The sequence below is a fragment of the Rhinatrema bivittatum genome, chromosome 2, assembly GCF_901001135.1.
Source record: "Rhinatrema bivittatum chromosome 2, aRhiBiv1.1, whole genome shotgun sequence".
Taxonomy (NCBI): domain Eukaryota; kingdom Metazoa; phylum Chordata; class Amphibia; order Gymnophiona; family Rhinatrematidae; genus Rhinatrema; species Rhinatrema bivittatum.
In genome coordinates, this window is record NC_042616.1 from 367,390,169 (window position 1) to 367,412,040 (window position 21,872).

A 21,872-nucleotide genomic window follows, 5' to 3' on the forward strand; every position below is an offset into this window, starting at 1 on the left:
CAAGAAGGGAAGGGACTCCCGCTCGAAGAGGCACGTCTCCAGTTTGGCATAAAGTCTGTTTTCTCTTAAAAGTTGAAGTACCTGGGTGACGTGCTGATGGTGAGTGGCAAGGGAATCAGAGAAAATCAAAATGTCATCAAGGTACATGACCACACACCGATACAAGAGATTGCGGAGTATTTCGTTCATGGTGTTCTGAAACACCGCTGGAGCATTACAGAGCCTGAAAGGCATCACTAGGTACTCATAGTGGCCGTCTCGGGTGTTGAAGGCCGTTTTCCATTCGTCTCCCTCCTTGATGCGAATCAGATTATAGGCCCCTCGGAGATCCAACTTGGTAAAGACCTTCGCACCTTGCAGACGATCGAAGAGCTCGGAGATGAGGGGCAAGGGGTACCGGTCCTTGACCATTATGGCATTCAGGCCCCGGTAGTCGATGCAAGGGCGAAGGGTTCCATCCTTCTTCACAACGAAGAAGAACCCAGCCCCTGCTGGAGATGTGGACTTGCGAATGAAGCCCCTCTCCAGATTCTCTTTGATGTATAGAGTCATGGATTGCGTCTCCGCAGGCGAAAAGACATAGGTACACCCCGAGGAGGTTCAGTGCCAGGGAGGAGGTTGATGGCACAGTCAAATGGTCGGTGAGGCGGAAGTATCTCGGCCTTTTGCTTGGAACAGACATCCGCGTACATGGCATAGGAGGCCGGCAGGCCCTGAAGAGTGACGAGCGCGGTGGAGCATGAGACTGGAATTACCGGTTGGAGGCAATTGTCATGGCAATTCGGCCCCCATTGGGTTAACTGCAAGGTTTTCCAGTCGAACTGGGGACCGTGTTCCTGAAGCCAGGGAAGACCCAGGACGACAGGGTGTATGGAATGCTCCAAGATATGGAAGGGCATCCGCTCACGATGAAGGAGTCCAACCCTCAACTGGAGGGTTCCGTGATATGTGTCACTCATCCCGGGAGGGGCTTGCCTTGAATCGATGAGATGACCAATAGGGCTGGAACACGGACCTGTGGAATCTTCAAGTGCTCCACCAGACTCTTCATAATAAAGTTGCTGCCAGCCCCGGAGTCTACCAGAGCTAACGTGTGGAACTCACCGTCTGCAGAATTTAGCGCCACTGGTAGGGTTAGTGGAGGTGCAGGCGAGGTTAGGTCCAGGAAGAGACCTCCTTCAGGTCCTAGGCCCGGGAGTTTCCCAGCCGCACCGGGCATGCGGCTATTTGATGGCCCACCACGCCGCAGTAGAAACAAAGTCCTTCTCTCATTCGCCGCCGGCGCTCATGTGTGGAAAGTCTCCCACGGCCCAATTGCATGTGCTCTTCGGCCGGTGTTCGGGAGGCTCCCAATTCACCCTTGGGAGAAGGCGAGCGTCGAGGGCGTCTTGAAGGAATTGAGGCTTTTGTAGTTGTTTGGGCCTCTTGGTGGCGTTCTTGATGATGCCTATCAATACGCCGTGCCAGGTCGATAAGGGCATTCAAGGACCTAGGTAGTTCCCAGCCCGCGAGCTCGTCCTTGATTCGGGGGCTAAGCCCCTGAAGGAAGATGGTTCATAGGCAATCGGGGCCCCAACCGAGCTCTGAAGAAAGGGTCTGGAAATCAATGGCGAATTCGGCCAACGTCCTTGAACCTTGGCGTAATTGAAGCAGTTTGGGCCCGGCGGAAACTTCCTGAGTGGGATCACCAAAGCTCATCCGGAAGAGCTCCCAAAACTCTCTCAAATTATTCAGAACGGGGTCATCCCATTCCCACATGGGGGAAGCCCACTCTAGGGCCTTCCCTTTGATTCGAGGAGAGAGAGAATGAAGGTGGTTTTGGTAACGTCGTCAGGAAAAAGGGCCGACTGCAGGCAGAAGTGCATGTTGCACTGTTAATAAAACCCCTGCAGGCCCGGGGTTCCCCAGAGAAATGTGGTGGTGTAGGCAGGCGAATTATTGAGCGGCCCCCGAAAGCCACAGGTGGGGACGGCAAAGTGGGGTTCATGGGCCCTAATGCCTCGAAGCGTTGGTTCAGGCCCTCCACTGCAGAGACAAGGGCATCCAGGGTCTTTTGCTGTTCCATCATATGCTGGGCCATTCCAGGAATGGCCTGGCAGGCAGATGCCTCCGCCAGGTTCATGGACTTGGCAATCTGTTATGATCAGGCTTGTGAACCCATGGACCGATGGGAGGATGGTATACCTTAGGAGGTGGATCCTGAGGTTCCCCTGTCAGGAGGCAAGGCGGAACAGAAGATGTGACCAGCTGACCCTCAGCACTGAAGACTGAGGTGACCATGGAGAAGGCAAAGAGTGAGACATCAGAGAAGCCAACTGGGTCTTCGCCACTGGAAGCCCACCGTCCCCTCTGGAGGAGCCCGTAGGGACCCAGACTGCTGGGACTTAGGTGGGCCCTTGGAGACGATGGTCCAGAAGAAGTCTAAGTTTATTATTTAAAGAGACGTGTTTTCGTTTTTACTCCAGAACTTTATTGACCAATAATTCATGCAGTACAGCATGCACTTAGAATAAAACCAATTTGTAGTAAAAAATATTTTCTTTATTTCAGATAAAAAAAGATATCAATATTAAAATCTCTAAATGATTCTAAGAAACATTTCTATGTTCAAACCTTAACTTTATCAGACTATACCCTATAATCAATGTGAAAACCATTAATAGGGTGACCGAAAAGATTAAAATTAGATAAATGTCAACTAATGACATTATCTTTTAATTAATTAATGCATTTCTAATACATATGCCAATCTAGAAACAATAGCAATTAACGGGTTCTCATGTGCTTGAATAAAAGATAATTTCTTTACCAGATATCTGAAGCAGCCCGCTCTTTGTCTCTCTCTCTCCACATGAAAGGAAAAAACCCAAAGTCCCAGTTTTTCTTCCTTTGTCTGCTTCCCGTTTTATACCCTAAAAATCCTCTGATCTAAATTAACTGTATTAATTCTGTCAATATGTCTATCTTTAGTCTTTGAAGAAATTTAGTTTGAAAAACCTTGATAAAGGTTCAAACAATATAATTAATATCAGGATATGGAAAATATAGGAGTTTTTCCTACCGATTAAAGCGTTGCCCATTTTCCAGTCTTTTATTTAATGCCAAGGTGTGCCAGGCAAAAAATACTCTTTCAGTCTTTTTTTCTTCTAATAGTTCAGAGACAAGAGACCACAAACTCCCCTCTATCCTAGGAAGCTTCATATGCATTTTAATTAAAGTGAAAGGGGGCCTCTTTCAACTAGACAGATAAGATTTAGCTTTTTTTTTTAAAGCTCTTCCTGTGAATCAAATGGTTGAAGCTGCCCAAGGCCATAAAATGCAAACCTTTAAACATTCTTTTCCTACTACAGATAAGGATTAGCTGCAAAAAGCCATTCTCAAGGTCTGTAAAGGGGGGAGCTGAAATGTGTCCAGCAGGGCTTTGACTAAAGCCATAGTTTTTAAAAGAAGAAAAGGCATATGGGTATTAAATGCATACATGTCTCTTATGGCCTATTGGTTACTGACTACACTGAATATATTTATTTATTTATTTATTTATTTAGAGTTTTTATATACCGACATTCTCGATATACATATCAAATCAAGTCGGTTTCCATAGAACAAAACTGTCGCCGGTAAGGCGACAGTTTTGTTCTATGGTAATTATCAATAAAGCACAAAATAATAAAATATTTTCTGACACCGATGCTGCCGCGGCGACCCACCACTTCAGGTCAGGTAGGGGGCCACAGCCGCGGCTGTCCGTGACCGCGGAACACAACATCTAATGTCCTCTGTTGTTCGGAGAGTCGTTGGGCCAGGCCTGGGATGGCCTGGAGGGTTGAGACCTGAGCCGGGTCCATGGAGTAAGCAATCTGTTATGTTTTGGTATGGATGTGAACCCTAGACCGAGGTGAGAGATGACTCCGCCCACAGGGAGGAGCCCTATGGGCCTCACCACCGGTAGGCATGATCTCAGAGGCTTAGGACACAACTGTAAGAGAGACGTTTTAATAGAGGAGAAAGAGCAGAACCCATGGAGTGGGGACTGCAGTAGAGATACAGTTCTTGAGCAAGGGGTATCTCAGGGTGATACCTCAGATGTAGATATCCGGTAGTGGCCCACAGAGCGGGGTACGCCAGGCAGCTTTCTCAGTAGTGAAGCAATTGCCTCCGATGTGCAGATCTGGTAGTGGCCCGAGGCATGGGGTACACCACAGGGAATCCCAGCAAGGCTTGATAGAGTTGAAGTATGAAGAAGATACTCACGAGGCGTGGTTCCAAAGAAAGTCCTGAGAAGTAGAACGAACAGGAGTTCAAAGGCAGGAAGGCCCTCCGAGGAGTGGATAGCCTAGGAATGCGGAAGAGCCCCTGAGGAGCGGGTACTCAGAGCGTTCACACAGCAAGTCAGGAACTGGAACTGAAAGTCCAAGTGTAGTTGATTCAGCAATGAGGAAACTCCCTGCTAACTTGTCAGTGCATAGGGTTGATCTATTTAAGTACAGGTAGCAAGATTAACTCATCCAGAGGGGATGCCACCGAGGTTCCTGCCATGATGTGTACATAGCTAGCCCATGCGCACTCACCTATGTGACTCCAGAAGCAAGATGTTGGTCAGCATGTTAGAACCAAGTTTTCAACTGTTTTCTACTTCTTTGAGGAGAAAATGCAGGTATTAAGTGAAATTTTAAAAAGTGATTTTCTCACCTGAAATGATGATCTACGTTATTGACTGTAAAATTGCAACTCCTCCCAAGCATGTGAGAACTAGGTTTTCCATTGTTTTCTACTTCTCTGAGGAGAAAATGCAGGTTTTACGTGAAACCTGAAAAGGTGATTTTCTCACCCTGACAATGTGAAGAACTACTTTATTCAGTATAAGTTTACTAGATGTCACTTCCCAAGCATGGTAGAACCAAGTTTTTGACCGTTTTGTACATCTCTGAGGAGAAAATGCAGGTTTTAAGTGAAATTTAAAAAAGTGATTTTCTCACTCTGAAAATGTGAAGAACTGCTATATCAGTGCAAAATTGCAAATTGTCGCTTCCCAAGCATGGCAGAACCAAGTTTTTGACTGTTTTGTACATCTCTGAGGTGAAAATGCAACTTTTAAGTGAAACCTAAAAAAGTGGTTTTCTCACTCTGAAATGATGAAGATCTGCTTCATTGACTGTAAAATTGCAAGAAATCCTCCCAAACATGTTAGAACCAAGTTTTTGACTGTTTTGTACATCTCTGAGGAGAAAATGCAGGTATTAAGTGAAATTTTAAAAAGTGATTTTCTCACCTGAAATGATGATCTACGTCATTGACTGTAAAATTGCAACTCCTCCCAAGCATGTGAGAACTAGGTTTTCCATTGTTTTCTACTTCTCTGAGGAGAAAATGCAGGTTTTACGTGAAACCTGAAAAGGTGATTTTCTCACCCTGACAATGTGAAGAACTACTTTATTCAGTATAAGTTTACTAGATGTCACTTCCCAAGCATGGTAGAACCAAGTTTTTGACCGTTTTGTACATCTCTGAGGAGAAAATGCAGGTTTTAAGTGAAATTTTAAAAAGTGATTTTCTCACTCTGAAAATGTGAAGAACTGCTATATCAGTGCAAAATTGCAAGATGTCGCTTCCCACGCATGGCAGAACCAAGTTTTTGACTGTTTTGTACATCTCTGAGGAGAAAATGCAGGTTTTAAGTGAAATTTTAAAAAGTGATTTTCTCACTCTGAAATGATGAAGATCTGCTTCATTCACAGAAAAATTGCAATAAATCACCTCCCAAGCATGTAAGAACCATGTTTTCAACTGTTTCTACTTCTCTGAGGAGAAAATGCAAGTTTTAAATGAAACCTAAAAAGTGAAATGATGAGCATGTGCTTCATTCACTGTAAAATTGCAGGAAATCACCTCCAAAGCATGTTAGAACAACTTTTTCGACTGTTTTCTACTTCTCTGAGGAGTGATACCTAAAAAAGTGATTTTCTCATTCTGAAAATGTGAAGAACTGCTTTATCAGTGTAAAATTACAAGATGTCAGTTCCCAAGCATGGCAGAACCAAGGTTTTGACTGTTTTGTACATCTCTGAGGTGAAAATGCAACTTTTAAGTGAAACCTAAAAAAGTGGTTTTCTCACTCTGAAATGATGAATATCTGTTTCATTCGCTGTACAATTGCAAAAAATCACCTCCAAGCATGGCAGAACCAAGTTTTCAACTGTTTTCTACTTCTCTGAGGAGAAAATGCAACTTTTAAGTGAAACCTAAAAAAGTTGTTTTCTCACTCTGAAATCGTAAAGATCTGCTTCATTCACTGTAAAGTTGCAAGAAATCACTTCCCAAGCATGTTAGAACCAAGTTTTTGACTGTTTTCTACTTCTCGGAGGAGAAAATGCAGGTTTTAAGTGAAACCTGAAAAGGTGTTTTTCTCACTCTGACAATGTGAAGAGCTGCTTTATTCAATGTAAAATTGCAAGGTGTCAGTTCCCAAGCATGGCAGAACCAAGTTTTTGACTGTTTTGATATCTCTGAGGAGAAAATGCAAGTTTTAAGTGAAACCTAAAAAAGTTGTTTTCTCACTCTGAAATGATGAAGATCTGCTCCATTCACTGAAACATTGCAAGAAATCACCTCCCAAGGATGTTACAACCATGTATTTGACTGTTTTGTTTATCTCTCTCTTTTTTTTTTTTAATTTTTAATTTTCAAATTTTTAATGCTCTTCAGACATTAAATTAAATGCCTTGGTAATATAGGCCTGTATCAATAAACATTAATATGAATTCTTAGTTATATAAACTTCTTTTAAATTAAGAAATATTGCTCATTGGAATTCTATTACCTTCAACAAAAGGAAACAAAACATATATTTTGCCTATATCATTACTCATATACAAGTAAGGAGGTCCAAGATTCATTTAGAGCAGCGGTTCTCAACCTATGGGTCGCGACCCCGGCGGGGGTCGAACGCCCAAAACGCAGGGGTTGCGCGCTCCTGGTCTCTCCCGCTGCCGTTGCCGCCGGGCTGTCAGCACGTTCAAGCCCAGCGGGAACGGCAGCGGCGCTAGAAGAAGCTCTGCACCCGCGGCTGGGCCTTTTCTTCTTCCTGCGCCTGCCCCCCCCCCTCCAGTGACCCGGAACAGGAAGTGAATCGTGGTGCGCGGGAAGGAGAGAGAGCCGCGCCGCGCGAAAAAGTAGCAGCGGCGGCTGCAGCATCGGCCCCCGAGCAGTTGAAGCAGCCGGTAATGGAGAAAGGAGAGAGCAGCACGAGCCTCCCGCGGCCGATGGGATTCTTCTTTCTTGGCCAGCGAGGCTGCTGCAGCTCCCATTTGTGCTCGGGGGAGAAGAGGAAGTGAGTGAGAGAAAGAGAGAGAAGCAGCCAGCCAGCCTGTGTGTGATTGACTGGTCAGAGAGCTGATGTGTGTGTGTGTATGTGAGAGACAATGAAAGTGATTGCTCAGGGAGATGACTGATGTGTGTGTGAGAGTGTGAGACATTAGTCAGGGAGGTGACTGATGTGTGTGTGTGAGAGAGAGAAAAAGCATGGAAGGGAGAAGTCTGGGTATGTGAGAAAGCATGGGCGTAAGAAGCCTGGTGTTGTGGGGGTGAAAGAAAGCATGGGAGTGAGAAACCAGGGTGAGTGTGCATGCATGAGAGAGAGAGACTGCTTGGTAAGGTGATGGTGTGTGTGAGAGAAAAAGACTGGTGTGTGTGTGTGAATGTGAGAGAATGTGATTCAGGGAATGAGAAGCCTGTGCACGTGGAGAGTGAGCATGGAAATGAGAGAGACTGGTGTGTGTGTAACAGAGAGAAAGTGATTATGGGAATGAGAAGCCTGTGCATGTGGAGAGAACAAGCATGGGAGTGAGAGACTGGTGAGTGAGTGAGTGTGTGTGTGTGAGAGAGAGAGAGAGACAGAGAAAGTGATTATGAGAGTGAGAAGCCCATATATGTAAGTAGAACACGGGAGTGGGAAGCCTGTGTGTGTGTGTGTGTGTATGGCATGAGAGAAACTGTTCAGGAAGGTGACTGGTGTGTGTGTGTGTGTGAGAAAGTGATTATGAGAGTGAGAAGCCCGTATATGTAAGTAGAACACGGGAGTGGGAAGCCTGTGTGTGTGTGTGTATGGCATGAGAGAAACTGTTCAGGAAGGTGACTGGTGTGTGTGTGCCAAAGACTGTTTGGGAGATGATTGGTGTGTGAGAGACAGAAACTGGTCATGGGGGCATGACTGGTATGGTGTGTGTGTGTGAGAGACATGGGCACTAAGGAAGAGGACCATAAGTATAGAGCTTAGCTTCTACTGCTGCTTCTGGTGAGTGCCACGGCCTGCAGGGAAGGGGAGTAGGAGAGCTGCTGGAGGGGGTAAGTAAAGGTGGCTTTTTAAGTTTATTTTTCTTGTCTGCCATTTTAATTGTGTGATGTCTGCTTTTTTGAAATATTTTATTGGTGTTTGGAGAATGTTTAATAGTTTTTATGCGTTTTTAATTGTTGGATGTTCATAGCTGTTTTGAAACATTTATTCTGCTTATTAGTATAGTATAGTTTTACAATTATTTCTGTGTGGGGATCTATAGCTGCTTGCTAGTTCTGTTTTCCTAATAAGAGGCGTATTGGTTTTTAGGACCTGATTTAATATTTGTAGTGTTGCCTTTTCATAGATAGGGTTGCTCCTGTTTGAGTGTATTCCATAATACAGGTGTAACTGTGTGCGGATTAGTTTATGTGCATTACTACAGATCCTGGGAGTATGTTAGGTCGGTTCTGTGTCTGTTACCGAGATGAGATATTTTGCTAGCATGTAAGCGTTTGTATCGGTCTTATTTGTTGTGTTTTCTCAGAGGACATGCATTGGTGGTAAACTGCTGTCTTTTCATAAGTAGGGCTATTGAGCCTGGAAATAGAAGGAGTTTGAGTTGCTGTTACTGAGATGTCACTAGAACCAGAATATCTTTTTTGTAGGGTGAGTTGTATGGGGAATGTCATAATTCTGCTTTACATCCATTATTGTGGGTCAGGGGGGTTCCTGTGGATACAAACTGTACTTTTACATCTAGCCCCGTGACGATCATGGGTCAGTGTGCCATGCATGTGAGAACCTATGGTGAGTTGAGTTACATTCACATTATAAATGTCATAATTAAATGATAAGTGTGCACTAAAATCCAACCCCATCCATAACCCCGCCCCCATATGACCAAAGCCCCGCCCTCACCCCACCCTCACGGGGCGAGGGCGGGGCGAGGGGTCACCGCAACATGAGGAACTGTATTGCAGGGTCACGGCATTAGAAAGGTTGAGAACCACTGATTTAGAGCAATATCATATAAACAGCAAATGTTGCTTACCTGATGTAACAGGTGTTCTCACAGGACAGCAGGATGTTAGTCCTCACAAATGGGTGACATCGAGGATGGAGCCCAACCACAGAAAATTTCTGTCAAAGTTTCAGAAACTTTGACTGGCCCCTACTGGGCATGCCCAGCACGGCACTAACCCTGCAGCCAGCAGGGGTCTCCCTTCAGTCTTGTTTCAAAGCTACAGGCAGTGCCGAAAAATAAAATAAAAACGAACCCAACACCGCGGGGTGGCGGGCGGGTTTCGTGAGGACTAACATCCTCCTGTCCTGTGAGAACACCTGTTACATCAGGTAAGCAACATTTGCTTTCTCACAGGACAAGCAGGATGATTGTCCTCACAAATGGGTGAGTACCGAGCTGAGGATGTCCTAACATGTACCAAATGTACCCAACGGCGTGCAACAGGCACAACAACTGGGGTGGAATTTGGGAGAGGGCATCCGCACCCTACCGGGAAGGTGGAAGGGTGTTGGTACATCATGTTGGAAAAAGGTTACGCAAGACAGATTGGCCGAAGATGGAATCCTGTCTTCCAGCTTTGTCCAAACAATAGTGGGCTGCAAATGTATGGAGGGAACTCCAGGTTGCAGCCTTGCAGATGTCAGGAAGCGGCACCGATGGAAGGTGTGCTACTGAAGTCGCCATGGCCCTCACAGAGTGTGCTTTAACACGGTCTTGAAAAGGAATGCCAGCTTGCTGATAGCAGAAGGAGATGCAATCTGCCAACCAGGAGGAAAGAGCCTGCTTACCCATAGGTTGCCCTAACTTGTTAGGATGGAAAGAGACGAATAATTGAGTGCTCTTCCTGTGGGCAACTGTACGGTCTAGATAAAAAGCTAGAGCCCGTTTACAGTCTAGGGTATGCAGAGTCTGTTCCCCGGAGTTGGAGTGGGGCCTGGGAAAGAAGATAGGTAGTATGATGGATTGATTAATATGAAACTCCGAAACTACCTTAGGTAAAAATTTAGGGTGAGTGCGGAATACCGCCCGGTCCTGCAGGAGTTTAGTGTAAGGCGGATAGGTAACTAGGGCCTGTAATTCACTAACCCTGCGAGCTGAAGTGATAGCCAAGAGGAATAATACTTTCCATGTGAGATATTTTAAGTCACAGGAGTAAAGAGGTTCGAAAGGTGGTTGCATAAGGCGACCAAGAACCAGGTTAAGGTCCCAAGATGGGGCCGGAGGACGTAAAGGTGGCTTCAAATGGAGCAATCCTTTAAGAAAACGTGTTACAAGGGGTTGTACTGAAATAGGGACAACCCCGATACCTTTATGGAAGGCGGCTACCGCACTGACATGCATTCTAATGGAAGAGGTCTTTAGACCTGATTCTGATAGATGCCAGAGATAGTCCAAGAATTTAGAGATTGGACAGGAAAGGGGATCAAGGGACTGAGAAGTGCACCATGATGTATACCTTTTCCATTTGTAGGAATAAGATTTTCTTGTGGAAGGCTTTCGTGAAGCGATCAGGACATGAGAGGGGTGGGGAGTCCGAAGGGAGAGTCAGGAAGTTGAGGTGGTAACCCTGTGCGATTATCGCTATTACCCATTGATCTGTGGTGATATGCTGCCATTTTTCTAGAAAGTGGCTTAACCGACCTCCTACTGGTATAGTTGGAAGAAGGATTTGGCATCTGCTCTCTAATTGAAAGTCAAAAACCCGATGCAGGGCCAGGTTGTGGAGCTGTTGCGGGTTTTTGTTTTCGAGACTGACGAGGCTGAGTTTTATGGTAAGGCCTCGCAGGCCTAGACTTCGCTAGTGGGGGATAATACTTCCGTGGACAGAAGAATTACTTTTTTGAGTCCTTCTTAAATGGTTGTTTAGAAGGCAAGTCAGAAGGAATAGATGAGAGCTGTTTAAGTGTCTCATGATGATCCTTTAGTTCTGCAACAATTTGCTGAATTTGCTCACCAAATAAATTATCCCCTAGACAGGGCAAATCAGAGAGCCTGTCCTGAACTTCCGGGCGAAGGTCAGACGACTTAAGCCAAGCCCAGCGTCTGGCAGAGATGGCCGTAGCAGAAAGTCTAGTGGAAGCATCAAAGATGTCATAAGCTGTTCTTATTTCATGCTTCCCAGCTTCAAACCCTTTATTTAGTAGGGACTGAAGCTGTGGCTGGAACTGCTCTGGTAAGGCATCTGAATACTGCTGCATCTGTTTCAGGATGACCCTATTGTATTGGGTCATATACAATTGATAAGAAGCTATTCTGGAAATTAGCATAGCTCCTTGGTATACTTTCCTACCTATACTATCTAGGAATTTATTTTCCTTAGTAGGAGGTATGGAAGAATGTGGCTTTAATCTTTTAGCTTTCTTTTGAGCTGATTCTACCACAACAGAGTGATGATCTAATTGTGGTTTCTGAAAGCCAGGTGCTGACTGTACAAGATAAGTAGAGTCAGCTTTTTTGTTCACTGGAGCAACAGAACCAGGAGATTCCCAATTCTTGTTTAGAAGGTCCAGAAAAACCTGAAGAATTGGAATAGAGGTGATGACTTTAGGGGCATCCAAGAATTGGAGCAACTCCATCATCTGGTGCCTGTCATCTTGTTCTGATTGAAGCTGAGAGGTCCTCAGGGGGAGAACGCTTTCTACTCTCCGCAGGAGAGGGTGGTGAAGGCAAATCATCGGTGTCAGTAGAGGTATCATCACCCCAGGTGTCATAAGGATCAGGCTGCTGACCTGTAGGACCATGAGGGGGCTGTATACCTGAAGGCCCCAGTTGAGGCTCCGAGAGATTCGAAGGAATTACCGGGGGCATCGAGAATTTTCTCGATGGAATCGGTGCCGGCATCGGTGCCGGTGCCGGCATCAAAGGAATCGGTGTCGGCATCGAAGGAATCGGTGCCGTCATCGAAAATCTCGGTGGAGCTGATGTGCGTAACGCCCCAGAGGAATGTATCGGCGGCGAGGGATGACAAGGCACTGATGGAACTACCCCCGAAGGGGGAATTCGGTACGGTGTTTCTCCACCTGATGAGAAGGCTGTCGGTGACCCGGGTGTTGCCGGTGGAAGGGCATTCAGAAGCGCTTCCATCCGAGCAAGCAGCAGTGCCAGTGCTGCTGGAATCGGGTCGGTGACCGGTTCCACTCTCGGTGCCGGGGTTGGTGCCGAAGGAGTCTGGAACCGTAGCATCACCTTATCGATGGCCTCCTGGACCAGCCGGTCCAGTTCTACCCGGAGACCTGGGGTAACAAGACCCGGCTCTATGGGAGAGGGAGGCTGAGGCTGAGCCGGAGGGACCACAGTCACCGGTGGAATCGCGGCTCCCAAACCCCGGAGGGGTGAGGGTTGCCTCGGTGTCTGCGAGACAGGAGTGGACGGTGCCACTTCTGGTCGAGACTTCTTCGACGGAGGCTCGGACAGCACGGAGGTCGATGACTTCGATTCCTCGTCGGTCTGAGACTTATGACGTCGATGGCGATGTTTGTCTTTCCGATCCCCTCGATCTTCGGGGGAAGGGACAGGCGTCGATGGCCGTGAAGATGTCGATGGCGGACGGTCACTGGGAGGCTGTCGATGACGATGGGACTTCGACGGTGCCGGTTCCGATGACGTCGATGCAATCGATGGCTTCGGAGTATGAGCATGGAAAAGGAGTCCCATCTTCTCCATTCTAGCTTTGCGACCTTTAGGTGTCATTAAGGCACATTTGGTGCAAGTCAGGACATCATGCTCACTCCCTAAACACAAAACACAGACTCTATGTGGGTCTGTGATGGACATAGTACGTGTGCAGTCCAGGCACCGACGGAACCCCGACGCCATGGCCATAGGCCAAAAATTTAGCCGCGGGACGGTCGACTGCCAACAGGCCTCGAGGGCCAAATTCAACGGTAGTCGACAAAAACGACGGCAAAAAACTTACCGAAGTACCGCGGAGTAAAAATTGAAGAAGGGAGACCCCTGAGGGGCAATTTTTTCTTCAAGAATAAAGTTGAAGAGATTCCTGTCAGGAATGTGGTAAGAGCTCCTTAACCGCGTGGCAACTGCTACGCAGAAAAACGAAGACTGAAGGGAGACCCCTGCTGGCTGCAGGGTTAGTGCCATGCTGGGCATGCCCAGTAGGGGCCAGTCAAAGTTCCTGAAACTTTGACAGAAGTTTTCCGTGGTTGGGCTCCATCCTCGATGTCACCCATTTGTGAGGACAACCATCCTGCTTGTCCTGTGAGAAACATTGCTCCAAAAAAACAAAAAGAAAGGAGAGTAGGCAGTTATTTCATTTTTGCCACTTATTGTTGATCTTGTCCTGTGTCAGGAGTCCACTGATGTGACTGAACAAAATTTTCCAACTGTTCAGGAACAAATAATATGTATCTGTTTCCTCTGGTTCTCAATACGCATTTGCACAGAAATCTCTTATGCTCCATGTGTTCCATGTTGTCTGGCTTGGGGTATTATACTGAGAAATCGTTTCCTTTTTCTTTGAGTTTCTTTTGAAACATCCGGCTATATCCAGATTTTCTGGTTTAAATAGGGAGATGAATGTTTTTGAAGAAACTTTTTAATGACATCTCTATTTATTATTTATTTATTTAAGGATTTTTATATACCGGGGTCCATAAGAAACATCACCTCGGTTTACATTCAAACATTAATTCAGGAAAGAGCTTTACAATATAACATAATAACTGTATGATATGGTAGCAAAAATTTAACAAGAAGTGTTCCCCTCCCCTCCACTTATTCTTCTTGTGGGGTTTCTAGAAAGTCTGTGATATTCAGGGTGCTTTCACTGGTTCTCTTCTGATTACCATTTCCCTCTTTTAATCCTGACATGAAGTAGGCTTTAATAATCTTTGGCTGTTCCTCTTCTGGAATCATTAAGATATCCTTTAGATAGCATTTGAACTATTCTTTTGCTGAAATTAATCTACATTTTGGAAAATTCAATATTCTAATATTGTTACTTCTAAGTTCGTTTTCTAATATTTCAATTCTTCTGTTCATTGCTGCCTCACCTTTTATAATCACATTCTGAACAGAATTCAAATTTTCTAACTTTTCTTCCATTTGTATTACTTTCTTCTTCTGGCCATTCATTACTGAATTTAAATTTTCAAAGGAGCCTTGTGTATTTTTTAAAACATCTGTTAATCTGTAAACCAATGTGATATGTCATATCGAATGTTGGTATATAAAAAACAATCTGTTATACGCTGATAAGTCATACTAAACTTGAGTGTTCCAAAGAGATGGGGGGGCTGGATCTGGCCCTGAAGAGAATTCTTGGGAGCCTGCCTCCAACATTTTGGATAAATCTCTTCTCCACCTGTTTCATCTACACCATCCTCCCAAACCAAAACTCCCAGGAAGGGGGCGTAGAAGGGGGGGGACTACTGTTACAGCCCCGACCCGCGGAGGTCTGTGGGCCAGCCCTCCACCTACTGCGGGACGACTCGCAGCGGCAGCGACTTTCTTGATGCCTTCTCGGGCCTGCCTGGCTCCTCCACGCGGCACTTCCTCGGCAGGGAGATGCCGGTGACATTCGCATCTTGCCCCGCCCCTCTAGGCGCGCACGCCGGGGCACTGAATTTAAAGAGGCCAGTGCGGGAAGAGATGGCTCTGCCCCCAAAGGACATCAGATGCCGGCAGGGACTTAAACCCTGCACTCAGCCTTCCTCCTCGCCTTGCAACGAGGTTCTCTCTGCTTAGAGTTACTAGTGCTGTTCTTTGTCTCTGGCTTCTTACTTCAGCTTTGTCCCTGGCTTCAGACTTCGGCTTCTGTTCCTGGCCTCTGACTTCAGCATGCTCTCTGTATCCTGTTCTGCTCCATCCAGGAGACCCCGCCTAAGTCCAAGCAGCTCAGGTCCTCACGGGCTCCTCCTGGGGGGACCTCGGGCTTCCAGTGGTGAAGTTCCAGTTGGTCTCCTGGCTCCAGCTTCTGGCCTCCTCAGGATTCTGGGATTCCTCCTCAAAAGCTCACCCCAAGGAGACCGCACATAGGTCCAAGCGGCTCGGGTCCTCACAGGCTCCTCCCGGGGGGACTTCGGGCTTCCAGTGGTGAAGTTCCCTCGGTCTCCTGCTCCGTGCCACCTCCCAGCTTCGACCTCCACTGTGGGATCATCCATGGTGCGTCATCACCAGTCCTATCCGGCTCAAGGGTTCACGAAATTCAACAAGACCTTGTCTCTGATATTGAACAGGGGCTGGTATGGATGTGAACCCCTGGGCCGGAGTGAGAGGTATCACAGCCCACAGGGAGGAGCCCCGAGGGCCTCACTGCCAGTAGGCATGGTCTCAGTAGCAAGGACACAGCTGTATACAGACTTTATTATGGGAAAAGAGAAAGCATAACCCGTGGAGGGAGTAATGCGATAAAGGTGCAGTTCTTGAGCAGCTCCCATGGAGCGGGCACTGAAGTAAAAAGTATAGATCTTAGCTGAGGGACAAACCCAAGAAGGTACCTCAGATGAGACAGTCTGGTAGTGGTCCGCAGCGTGGGGTACGCCAGACAGTCTTTCAATAAAATGGCAAATACCTCTAGTGTTGATTCGGTAGTGGCCTGCAGCACGGGGTATGCTGTGGATGGTAATACGAGGCAGATGGTGTAGAGAAGGTTTGAGGTCCTGAATCCAAGAGGTACTTGGAATGAAGATAGCAGTCTTCCTGCAGCACAGGGTAGATGTAGCGAATCCTGCTGGTGAGAATGCGGTAGTGGCCCGAGGCTCGGGGTTCACCACAGCGAGAATTCCAGCAAGGCATTAGAGATGAAGCAAGAAATACTCACAAGACTCCCAAGAAGTTACAGAAGAGCAAGGTGGGAAGGCCCTCCGAGGAGCGGATAACCCAGGAATGCGGAAGAACCCCTGAGGAGCGGGTACTCAGAATATTCCCCACCGAGACAGGAACAGGAAGTCCAAGAGAAGCGAATTCAGCAACGAGGAGAACTGTTTGCTAACTCGTCTGGGAGTTGGGCCAGTCAGGTTAAATACAGCAAGGTGGTGACGTCATGTGGAGGGGACGCCCCCGAGGTTCCTGCCATTCCGTGTATTAAAGACGGTCCATGCGCGCGTGCTAAGTGACTCCAGGAACCAGATGGTATTCGGCATCGCCTACGCCGTCCTGGGTGCGCCAGGGAGGTCGGTGTTCGCTGGCGGAGGCCACCATTCTTCCGAGGATAGACAAAGTAGCAAGAAAAGAGGTGAGCCTGAGAGGTCGCAGCTATCTGCGACCGACGGGTGCAACACATACTGAGGGAGCAAAAGCCCTTGCGGTTGCAGTAGGTGGCCTTGTCATCCCCTGGTGCCCTTATAGGGACGGGAGTGCCATTGATAGCCCCCAAGGCAGAAGGGAAACATATAATTTGATAGATATCAAGCATTATTTCATGTAGTTGGTATATTCTCCAAGGGTAGAATAAATATTGGCATGTTCTCTTGAGCAAAGCAGCCAAGTCCTGATCTATACACATAGAGGTGGCCAACTGGCTGATTCCAGCCGTGGCCCCCAAGAGGTGTCTGGAAGGTGCCACTGGCAAAAAATGCCAGGGAAGTTGTGACTTTGATGTGTACAGGCAAGGTGTGGTCCCTTTGGGTGGTAGGTTCCAAAAATCGGAGCCAGTGGTGGCTGCAAGGGGTCAAGGGATCTCATTAGCAGCACCTCCATCCATAAGGCTGTCTGGGTATCCAATGACTGGTTAAGGCCCCTTTGCTCATGCTTCCTGGTCTCCCATAGCTCATGCTGCACTCCCTGCATCTCCTTCCATAAGGCCTTCTGGAGGACCTTCCCTTCCTCTCTCACTGCATCACTGAACCCATGTATTTTGGCTTGCAGTGTGCTCATCTCATCCAACAGCCAGCCATTCAGATTGAGCATATACCTCTGCAGGAGTGGGTGATATCTCCTCCTCTTTAGGTGCTTGTTTCTCCTCGGATGAGCTGCTCTGTGTTGGGCCTCCTCTCCACAGCCACCTTCCAATGACAAGGACCTGCAGGGGCCTTCCCCTGGAGGTAGCGTCAAATTCGTCTCGGCCAGGGGTCCACCAAACAACAGCTTGCCAAGGCCATGGACCCAGCAGATCTTGCCGGCCTACAGGCCATTCCAGGTCTGGCCCAAAAGATTCAGCAGCAGCAGCACTGCCTCGAAATGTTGGCCAGTACCGTGGAATCCCTTGCGGCACGCTTGGATGCCACCATCTCTGCCAGTTCCAGTGCTTCCGTGCCCGCGGCACCAACTCCATCTGCATCAGCAACAGTGTCCATCCGTCTTCCGGCTCCCCCCGGTACTCCGGAGATCCTAGGCAGTGTCGGGGTTTTCTCAACCAATGCTTTATGCATTTCTCTCTGCAACCCGCTCAATTTTCCAACGATGCTGTCAAGGCGACCTTTATCCTCTCCTTGCTGGAAGGGAAAGCCTTGGCTTGGGCCTCTCCACTATGGGAGTGAGGGGACCCCATACTGCAGGACCTACAATGCTTCGTGCTAAACTTCAAGCAGGTCTTCGATGAGCCTGGACGCCTAACCACAGCCGGCTCTGACATCCTCCACCTCCGGCAAGACTCCCGGACCCTGGCCGAATTCGCCATAGAATTACTTACTTTGGCAATGGAATTGGGCTGGCGGGAAGACAGACTCCGAAGCATCTTCCTGGAGGGCCTCTCCCCCAGGATTAAAGATGAGCTCACCGCTCAAGACATCCCTGACAGCCTAGATGCCTTCATAGACCTAGCAGGAAGACTAGATCCCCTCATAGACCTAGCAGCAACGACTTCGGGAAACTTGACTGCCCCGCCGACCCATTCAACTGGCTCCCTCCTTCTCTTGCTCTCCGGTCCTAACACCCTCTCCAGATCCGGGGCTCAAATGCTCAGAAGAATCCATGCAGCTGGGCCGCACCCATCTCTCTCCGGAAGAGCGACATCGGAGATGTTCTCTGGGCCTCTGCCTTTACTGTGCCGGGCAGAGCCACCTCTTGGCCAGTGCCTGATATGGCAGGGAAACTGCCAAACCTAGGTGTCAGTGTGGAGATGACCCTAGGTTTTGTCACTTCTGCTCCCCAATGCACTCTGACAGTCTCTGTCATCCTTCCCCAGTGTATCCACCCTATGTTGGCACTGGTGGACTCTGGAGCCAGAAGGAACTTTATCTCCAGTGAAATGGTGACCCAACTGGACTTGCCTACCTTGCCTCGGATTCCTCCGGTCTTGATCTCTTCAATCCATGGGGAGCCCCTTCCCGGCCGGATTACTCGGATCAGTACCCCGGTCCGTTGCGCACCGGAGTTCTTCATGAGATGATTTCCTTTCTTGTTCTGGAAAGATCTGTTCATCCCATCGTCTTGGGACTACCCTGGCTGCAAGCCCATTCTCGTTTCATCAATTGGAGCACACTCCAGCTGACCTCCTGAGGGCCCCAGTGTCTTTCCAACTGTTTCCGCCAGGTCCAATGTGTTCCAGTGTCCTTGGCCGCCACCTCCTGTGGCCTACCTCCCCAATACATCGACTTCGAGGATGTATTTTCTAAAAAGATGGCAGAGACCCTTCCCGAGCATCAGATCTCTGATTACGCCATTGACTTATTCCCCGGCACCATGCCTCCCAGGGGTTGGGTGTACCCCTTGTCTCTTCCTGAGACCAGAGCAATGTCCCAATACATCAAAGAAAACCTGGAAAGGGGTTTCATCCAGCCATCCATCTCCCCAGAGGGAGCTGGATTTTTCTTTGTTGCAAAAAAGGACGGGTCACTTCAGCCCTGTATAGACTATCGCAGCTTAAACGCCATTACCAGGAAGGATCGCTATCCTTTGCCCCTGATCCCTGAGCTCCTGGATCGCCTACAAGGGGTGAAAATTTTCACCAAGTTGGGCCTACAACCTGGTCAGAATCCGGCCTGGTGACGATTGGAAGACTGCTTTCAATACCTGTAATGGCCACTATGAATATCTGGTCATGCCATTTGGCCTGTGTAACACCCCTGCTGTATTCCAGCACTTGATGAATGAGGTCTTCTGCGACCTATTGCAAACCTCAGTGCTGGTGTACATCGACGATGTCTTAGTCTTCTCTAAAGATCTCCCATCTCACCGTTAAGACATCCGATTGGTACGCCAACGCCTTAGGACCAATAGACATAACAACATGCCATACTGGGTCAGACCAAGGGTCCATCAAGCCCAGCATCCTGTTTCCAACAGTGGCCAATCCAGGCCATAAGAAACCTGGCAAGTACTCAAAAACTAACTCTATTTAATGCTACCACTGCTAGTAATAGCAGTGGCTATTTTCTAAGTCAACTGAATTAATAGCAGGTAATGGACTTCTCCTCCAAGAACTCATCCAATCCTTTTTTAAACACAGCTATATTAACTGAACTAACCACGTCCTCTGGCAACAAATTCCAGAGTTTAATTGTGCGTTGAGTGAAGAAAAACTTTCTCAGATTAGTTTTAAATGTGCCACATGCTAACTTCATGGAGTGCCCCCTAATCTTTCTATTATCTGAAAGACGAAATAACCGATTCACATCTACCCGTTCTAGACCTCTCATGATTTTAAACACCTCTATCATATCCCCCTTCAACTGTCTCTTCTCCAAGCTGAAAAATCCTAATCTCTTTAGTCTTTCCTCATAGGGGAGCTGTTCCATTCCCCTTCTCATTTTGGTCGCCCTTCTCTGTACCTTCTCCATCGCAATTATATCTTTTTTGAGATGCGGTGACCAGAATTGTACACAGTATTCAAGGTGGGGTCTCACCATGGAGTGATATAGAGGCATTATGACATTTTCCGTTTTATTCACCATTCCCTTCCTAATAATTCCCAACATTCTGTTTGCTTTTTTGACTGGTGCAGCACACTGAACCGACGATTTCAATGTGTTATCCACTATGACGCCTAGATCTCTTTCTTGGGTGGTAGCACCTAATATGAAACCTAGCATTGTGTAACTATAGCATGGGTTATTTTCCCCTATATGCAACAAGGTGCATTAAATTTCATCTGACATTTCGATGCCCAATTCTCCAATCTCACAAGGTCTTCCTGCAATTTATCACAATCTGCTTGTGATTTAACTACTCTGAACAATTTTGTATCATCTGCAAATTTGATTTCCTCACTTGTATTTCTTTCTAGATCATTTATAAATATATTGAAAAGTAAGGGTCCCAATACAGATCCCTGAGGCACTCCACTGCCCACTCCCTTCCACTGAGAAAATTGTCCATTTAATCCTACTCTCTGTTTCTGTCTTTTAGCCAGTTTGTAATCCACGACATCGCCATCTATACCATGACTTTTTACTTTTCCTAGAAGCCTCTCATGAGGAACTTTATCAAATACCTTCTGAAAATCCAAGTACACCACATCCACATGTTTATTAACTCCTTCAAAAAAGTGAAGCAGATTTGTGAGGCAAGACTTGCCTTGGGTAAAGCCATGCTGACTTTGATCCATTAAACCATATCTTTCTATATGTTCTGTGATTTTGATGCTTAGAACACTTTCCACTATTTTTCCTGGCACTGAAGTCAGGCTAACCGGTCTGTAGTTTCCCGGATTGCCCCTGGAGCCCTTTTTAAATATTGGGGTTACATTTGCTATCCTCCAGTCTTCAGGTACAATGGATGATTTTAATGATAGGTTACAAATTTTTACTAATAGGTCTGAAATTTCATTTTTGAGCTCCTTCAGAACCCTGGGGTGTATATCATCCGGTCCAGGTGATTTACTACTCTTCAGTTTATCAATCAGGCCTACCACAACTTCTAGGTTCACCGTGATTTGGTTCAGTCCATCTGAATCATTAGCCATGAAAACCTTCTCCGGAACGGAGATATTCCCATCATTGATGATGGAAATCGTACATCCAACACCTCTTTCACCTGGTAGGTGGTGTCTTCTTGAGCTACAGAGCTGGCGGGTTCAGGAGACTTGTCGTGAAAAACTGACAAGACCAAGTGCTTAAGCAAGGACACGTGGAAAATGTTATGAATCCTTAATATGGATGGAAGACGAAGAGGGTAGGAGACAGCACCCACCAGTTCTATCACTGCAAATGGACCAATGTATCTTGGTGTCAGGTACAAGGAAGGAATTTGCAGGTGAAGATATTTTGTTCTCAGCCATACCTTGTCCCCTGGGAAAAACGTAGGAGCTGGGCATTGCAGGCAGTCGGCATACTTCTTTGCAGGGTGGTTCCCCAAAGATTCCGTAATTGTCGAGCTGTGAGTTGCATGGCTGGAGAGGGCACAAAGGCTCGGATGAAGGCTTTTAAGGTCTTGTTTGTGCGCTCCGCTTGGCCATTGCCTTGGGGGTGAAAAGCCGACGTAAAGTCCAGCTGGACCCTGAATTTCTTGCAGAGTGCTCTCCAGTACTTGGCCATGAACTGCGGACTTCAGTCTGAGGCAATATGAAGGGGGAGTCCGTGTAAGCAAAAGATGTGCTGAGTGAAAGGGCTTGCGAGTTCGGGTGCTGTTGGTAACTTAGTGAGGGACACGAAGTGGGCCATCTTCGAAAACCTATCGACTGTGATCCATATTACAGTCTTCTCCTCCGATGTTGATAAATCCACTATGAAGTCGGTAGAC